This window comes from Camellia sinensis, chromosome 9 (genome assembly GCF_055761805.1).
Source record: "Camellia sinensis isolate YWXY chromosome 9, ASM5576180v1, whole genome shotgun sequence".
NCBI lineage: Eukaryota > Viridiplantae > Streptophyta > Magnoliopsida > Ericales > Theaceae > Camellia > Camellia sinensis.
In genome coordinates, this window is record NC_138969.1 from 189,316,301 (window position 1) to 189,324,080 (window position 7,780).

The 7,780-nt window shown below is 32.9% G+C and overlaps 1 long non-coding RNA gene across 1 annotated transcript; it reads right to left on the minus strand.

Moving 5' to 3' along the window:
- Positions 1–2,409: 2,409 nt before the first annotated feature.
- Positions 2,410–7,481, minus strand: LOC114294072 (uncharacterized). Its single transcript, XR_003640350.2, has 3 exons — positions 7,325–7,481; positions 4,870–4,991; positions 2,410–2,757 (listed from the first exon to the last, which is right to left on the minus strand). It is a non-coding gene; the product is annotated as an uncharacterized LOC114294072 (long non-coding RNA).
- Positions 7,482–7,780: the final 299 nt, after the last annotated feature.

The window sequence follows — 7,780 nt, forward strand, 5'->3', positions numbered from 1 at the left end:
GAGTTGTGTAATAATTAGTTGTACCTTGTTATTCATTCTGTTGTGTAATAACTAGTTTAATTAGATTAGCTTAGATTAGCTAGTTGGTTGTGTATTATTCATTCGGACCATCCGTCGAGATGGCACAACTGTTGTAAATAAGTGTGCGTGTGTGTGATGCATGTCTTCCAACCCCCACTTCTTTCTCCTTTTTATTTACCAGCTTACGATGGTTAATTTTAGGGCATGTTTCAATTAGCATCCTTATGCTCGTATGTTTGCATCCATTCATCTGTCTTGCATGCACCGGGCTTGACGCATCATACTAACTGTATTGTATTTCAATTCCTGTTTAAATACATGTATCAAATTGCATTTCACATGACATTTTAGAATAGCCGAGCCTATCTTAGTTGCATTTTGTATGTGTTGCATTAGGCATTCTTGACATAGTTAGGATCATGCATTGATTTCTAACATAGCTTTTGCTTTGGCTCGAAGTACTCGATAAGTGTTTATACTTTAGCATCCTTGCATGTGTGTGAGTGACTGCCATGATAGCATGCTTGCCATGAGGCTAACTGCTTATGTGATATAACTGCCTGAATGCTTATGGGTGAAGGTTGGATTACTTGAATTGGAACAATTCATTGATTGCAAGTTTTAAGCCCACTTGAGGGAGGCAAAATCCACATTTTAGCCTACTTGCGAGTAGCAAACCGCTTTCAAAAACAAACATGAGATGTTTTGTTCCAACTTAGGCAATCCGGTCTATACTTGTTTGTCGTACGCATAACATAGTAATTGTAGGCTAATAACCGGAATAAGAGCGCATGTGTTTTCAAAAATAACATATCATGTTAATAAAGGTCGATCTTTGATCGGGCGAGCGGGGGTGCTCATTGCATGACATTCCCCTCTTATACCCAAGTTCCCGAGCCGAGGCAACTTTGGTGATGACGGACACGTGGCCGTAGGCACGAGTCAGGGTTTCCTAAATTTCCCAAAAATAAAATATTTAGGTGGCGACTCTGTATCTGGCAAAGCAGCCCATGTTTGACACTTCTTTCTAAAAATCAGTTTTTCAAAACGATTTGCCGAATTTGGACACTTTGGTGATTTATCAATCTCGCATTGCACTTTGCAAGATCAGATTAAGAACCGTGACATTGAGTCCGAACTGTAGTGAGCCCAATGAACAAAACGGGATTTTTCCAGGACGTTTGGGTGCGTCTACAGTATGGAAAAGGAAAAAAAAAAAAAATTAAGTGCACATAATGTAATTATAAAATAAGATACAATTTTCTTACATAATTATCAAGACTTATCGACTTATTAAATGTGAGAGTCCTATCTTACATTAAAAAAATAACATCTAATTATATAAATTAGATTCTATAATTGTATATAAAATTGATTGTTAGATATTTGTACATTGCCACAAATAATTATTCTACTTCTAAATCTTCACATGGCTTCCACATTGCCACTTTCACTTCCAATTGGTTTAATTGTAAACAAAATATGGTGGCTTCGAGACACAACAAGAACTCAAAATCCTATTCATATATATATATATATATATAGAGAAGACAATGTGACAGAGAGACCACTATCTAGAAATGTATACTGACAAATGAATAAACCACTTTCCAGCATAATATCTTTATTATTTTTTTTCAAGGATACAAGAAATTGTACTTTTGGTGGCTAAATATTTAGTCGCCATAAGATTTTAGTTGCCGAAAAACTTCCCCGACTAAATATTTTGGTCACCAGATTTGTAGCGGGAAGATTGTTAGGAAAGGTATTGGCGACTAAAACATCTTTAGTCACCAAAAGTAAATGTATTGGCGACAAAATAATCTTTAGTCGCTGATTAGGCTAAATTGGTGACTAATCGCCAAAAGCTTTCAATTTAATTTAACATCACATTTTCAGCTACTAAAATTTTTATCGCCAAAACTTGAGGTTTCTAGGGCGACTTAAATGTTTCATCGCCGAAAGTCTAATTTATTGTTTAGCTACTAAATAGTTCAGTCACCTAAGTCAAATTTTTTTGTTTAGCTACTAAAATTTTTGTCGCCTATCGAATAATTTTTATGTTTTGGCGACTAAATATTTAGTCGCCAAAAGTTTTTTTTCTTTTTCTTTTAATTTTTGGCTACTAAATCATTAGTTGCCTAAAATCTTTTTTAAATGGCTACTAAATATTTAGTTTCCAAAAGATTTGTTTCCATTTAATTCTTTTTTAGCTACTAACTATGTAGTCGCTAAAAATATTTAACACCATTTTTTGTTACCAATTGTTTAGTCACCAAAAACAACATTTTATGTTTTTTTTTTAATTTATTTTAATTAATTTTTCCACAACCTGTATGTATCTCATGCAACCTGTAACAGATATACAAACAAAACAATACATAGATATTATCACTCATTCCACAATCTACATCTATTTTATTTACAACCATCCAAACAAGAGAATAACTTTTAATGTCAACATTGCATACAAACCAAGTACATTCCAACTTACAATAATAATTTCATACAAAACAATAAGAGGAAAGAAGTTATTCAGTATAAGTTCAGCCAGCTTGCATGTAAAGGAAAAATTTGCATGTTTGATGTTTGACAATATGCGGCATGATCACATACGCAAGCAACACAATCGAGTAGTTTAAGGATCAGCCCCCTCTTCAATCACAGCATGACATAGATAGTATTTGGGAGACCAATTATACTCTTTGTCTATTACCCATTTTGAGTAAGTTTGACCTACAAAGGGACAAAAAAAATATAGCATAAGCCTCAAAGTACCCTCAGAGACACATAAATACAAATACAGAGACATCTTATCAAGCCAAAATAAATAAATAAAAATACATATACAAATACAAATACATATTTCCTACTCCTATAGGAAAGCAAACCAGCCCCAAACATATAACATAAGCAGCTACAAGAAGATGCTACAATTAAACCAAACCAAATCTTAAGTCTCATCAAATGGGTCTACAATTATCAGAGAAAAACTGTAGTACAACAACACTATAATAAAGGCATGGCAGAGGAAGTAAAATCAATAGTCTCTATGCCCACAGTCAATTACAAATCTATTCTTCTCAATATGTAGAAGGCATCCGATTGCCAATGAAAAATATAATGCACAGGTAGCTAGACTGAATTTAATGACTTTATCACAGCCCATGAGGGACATTTGAATGTAGAAAAAGATAATAAAACATTAAAGAAACTCAACAGATTAACAATGCTTCATATTCCAAACTGTCTTCATCTTAGATTAATCCCAAACAAGTATCACCAAGAGAAGAAAGGAATCCCTGTAATACATAATAAAATGTAGAGTGGGGACAACACAAAATCAAGTCTAAATCAGCATCTATATTTTATGAACTTTTGTGCTTTTCTTTGACTGATTGCTTTGGTCTGGTGCGTGCAAAGGAAGTAAAGCTAGAATTTACAAGTTAGATTCATCTTTTAATACTGTTATCCATGGTTCAACTAAAAATCTTTGCTAGTGAAAAACAATTGAATATGATTCTCACAATGCTTGAAAATGGAGAAAATTGGAGTGTGGGACAAAAGCGTTTTTGAGTCCAAAAAATTCCTAAGCCTCAGTCATGGTGCATTGTCTTCGAATTTTAGGCAACTTTCACTGCAAGTCAATTTAGTGGCTTCCTTCTTTGTCATCTTGTTTTATGATAGCACATTATATCAGTAGTCTTTCATCAACTAAAATTAAATGTGCTCCTTATAGGTAAAAGGGCATTTATTTAAGTTTGATTATTTTAAATTTTTTGGCAATTAACTTAGATGAATGTATATAGGTCCTAGTCTCAAAACAAGTTGGAAGGAAATTGAATTGTATTTTCAAGTCATTAAGCTCTCTTTTTATACTTTTATTTTCTTTGCTTGTTATTTTCTTTGACTTGCTTTCTTGGAGATAATGGTTTGTTGGCTAAGGTAGTGATATTGGCTAGGGATTTATTAGCGTGATCAAATCATTTTATCACAAAGTGAATATATTCCATGAATCTTCTAAGTCGTAGATAAAGAGTACAAAAGTAATAGCTTCAGCTAAAGATGTTACACAAAATAGGGATTGAGTCTAAAATCACAGACCATTGAACAAGGCATGCAAGCACATTGGGTCAAATGGAGGAGTAATCTGGATAAAAAAAAAAATAAAGACAAACTGAAATCCAACACAATTAAGGTCAATACCGAATGAGGACCCAAATGACATACACAAATTCAACACAATATTTTGGGCTTTGTCATGTGTTGTGACCTACACAAATTCAACACCAGCATGGAACAGTAAACTTGACAGAGCATTTTACCAATAGGAGACATAATTGCAAGTCTCGGGTTTACAAAAAAAAAAAAAAAGAACACACACACAAAAACACATTAGGTATAAGAAAAATAGAGACAAAACTTCAAGTAAAGAATTTTATTTATGTATCCCCTTATCTCTATCTTCAATAACAGAGCCCAGTTTGCAAATATGCCAATTTCCTTGGCTTCAACATACACTATAAAGCAATCGGTTTTAATTATTGGATTTTATTAGTTATATATTAGATTGAGGGAGCTTACATATTTCTAGCAAAGAATTTGTCCACAGCAGCAACAAAATATATCTGACAAGGTATGAATTTAAAGCCAAAATCAAACCAATTCTTAATTCCTTTAATTTTTGTTTTTAAACCTAACTCCATTTCTTCATCCTCTTTCTAATTTACGTATATGACATGCAAATTAAACCTCATTTCTTTCCAATTACATGAAATTGAGCCTAATCATTTCTTGATTTTAATTATTAGATAATTAATCTACAAGAATCAAGCATGTAATCCTTACCTAGAGTTCTTGATCGATAATCTATTTATAATTTTTCTCCTTCTCTTCTTTGTTGTTCTTCCTTTCTTTAACCTTAGCCTTTCCTCTAATGTTCTTGTACTCCACTGTCTCAACGTTGAATCCTACAAGAAACAAGACTCTTTTAAAGTCGCAATGAAGGATGAAAAAAAAATAATGGCATCTTGGTTAACCAGATGTAATTGCTAAAAAAATTCATTTATGTGCAATGATGAACTAATTCCACTAAACAACCCATTTATTAGGTCAAAGGATCTTCCATAATAAAGCCACGTGTCTCAAAGAGATAGGTTTGTCTCATACATTCCGATCCGTCATAAGAACTAGACTCCTAGCTGCATTAACATACGGACATGAATTTCAAATAAGAATTGTGTCTTTTTTAAAAATTTCCGTGTGATCATGTACCTATATATCATGTTTTATCCATATCCCATATCTTAGTTCGTCATTTAGTTCTACCTCATTATCTAGGTGCTTGTTGGGTGCAAGTTAAAGCTTAACATTAGGCCTTGTTACATCTTCCTAACAAGCAGTTCAAACAAAAAGAAAAGATTCAAAACTATAGAGAAGTAAAATACAGCAGATGACAGCCTTATCACACTACAATAAACTAGAGTACCCTCTCAAAGTTTCCTCACCAGAAATACAACTGTGCTAACAAACAAAAGCCTTATGTTGCAATAAGTAAAAGCATTCATACTAGTGCCTGATCGTATCTGGAAGTAAACATAAAATCATCTGAAGCTCCAACCAGATAAGCATCATCCCAAAATATTCATGCTAAATATTGAGTAAAGAAATAAAAGTTTCCCATTAGCAGATCTTCTGCTAAACATTCTATTGGAAATACTCATGCAGCTCGTTATTGCCTCTGTTTAATTAGCTTAAGTATGAAAAAATTCACTATTGAGTAACTCAAGAGCAAAATAATTATATTTAAGAGAGATAGTTATTGATAGAACCCGATCGTTGAACGACCAAAAACTGTTTGTATAAGGAAAACAAAGAGTGAATTTGTGAAGAGGAAATTAGTCAAATATTCTTCAACAGTGACAGAATCTGAAGGGGTAGGGATGAGAGTGGGAGTATATAGAAGTTTCTAAGTTGGTAGTGCCATTGAGAACATGTATACATTCTATATATTAAATATATAAATATACAACAAATATATTTTTCTATTTAGTTGTAATATATGTGTTAAAATATGAAAATACTAGAGATTGATGTCTAACTATAAATTGTCTTTGTTATGTATAAATTGTCTTTGTTAAGTAAATAGAAACTAATAGAAAAAGTTTGAATTGTTCTTATTTTGTTTCTGTGAGATTTATATATTTATCTCATATGGGAGCGATTTTTTCACAAGTCTCTTACTTTGGAGCGCGGAGTTTAGGTGAGCAGGAATTAATTAATGATGGTGCAAAAACACAAATCATATGAATTTGGGAAAAAGAAGAAGTCCATAGCCATAACATAAAAGGGTTATAGTGGAAACAAGGACATAAATGTTTATGAAGATATATGATGTCTATCCAATTCAAGTGAAAGCAGCACCACAAACAAATCATAGAAGAGCAGACCGAAAATCCAATATACATTGCAAGAAGCATGGATTTTTATAAAAGGGGAAAGAGAAAAAACAACATAAAACTGTACAACAACAGTTAGTTTGGACATTTATTAGTTCCAGTAAAGGATTACACAACACATTGTCTTCACATTATTTATTTAAAAACATCAAAATACACATGAAGCCATTCTTCAAATTCACTCCTCAGTCCTTACTGTTGCCAACATTATACCATGGGTGGAAGTTACAAAGATCCTCCATTGTTTTCTATTTATTGTATACAGTTGTTCTTTGTCTTTTTATGATATCAGTACAAATAGCCACTACATTTAATTTTCAATAATATGCACACAGCAAGTAAATTTTTGATTCGGGCATTGCATCAAACAGTTGGAGGGTGAAAGATATAACAGGAAGAACAAATTCATGGGAAAGAACAAATGTATGGAAAGTACAAATCAACAACCATGAATCCAATTCAATATGAGGACAAACCAAACTCAAACACAGAGAGCCAAGAGAATTCTCAATCAAGCGACCATAGGATAATGAAATTAAGGGTTCAGTCATAAAAAATAGCAAACCCCATCCATATGCAAATGAAAACCAATTTCTTGTATTTGTCTACCCAATAAACAACAATAAGGGTTCAGTCATAAAAAAATAGCCCCAAAATTAGGCAAACAAATTGATTATTACCAAACCCATAAAACCCTAGAAATCAAACCACTTAAGCCAAACGCATTTCAGAAATCAACACGAAATCAGACTTGGTAAATCATGTAAAACCCTAGAGCAAGAGTGAGAAATGGGAAAATAGAGGAAGAGAGAGAAAAAGAGAGAGAGAGGAGAAAGATAAAGAACCTGATCGTATTGCGGTGGTGGCGATGTGCGACGGACGTCAACAACGGTAGTGAGGGACTTCGGTGAAGTGAGAAGATGTGAGGTTCTATGTGTGAGAGAGAGACAGAAAAATGATGTAAATATATGGGCGCCTAAATCTGGGCACGTATCTGTTTAAAAAAAAAAATTCTGGGCATGTAACATATATATTTTTTTTTTTTTTTTTTTTTTTTTTTTTGTTAAGAACACGATTAGGTCAAGTAAAATGAGATTTTGATGTAAAAAGTAATTTTTTTGCACCGGTCAAATAATCGGTCGCAAAAAAATAGACACAAAAAGTTATATTTCTAATAGCGTGCATGTATGGAGAATTGCTTCATGTCTTATGAGATATTCTAAAACACTGTTTTTGCGACGGTGTGGTGCCGTCGCAAAAAGTATTAAAAATATGAAATTTTTTATTTTTTGCGACAGTGT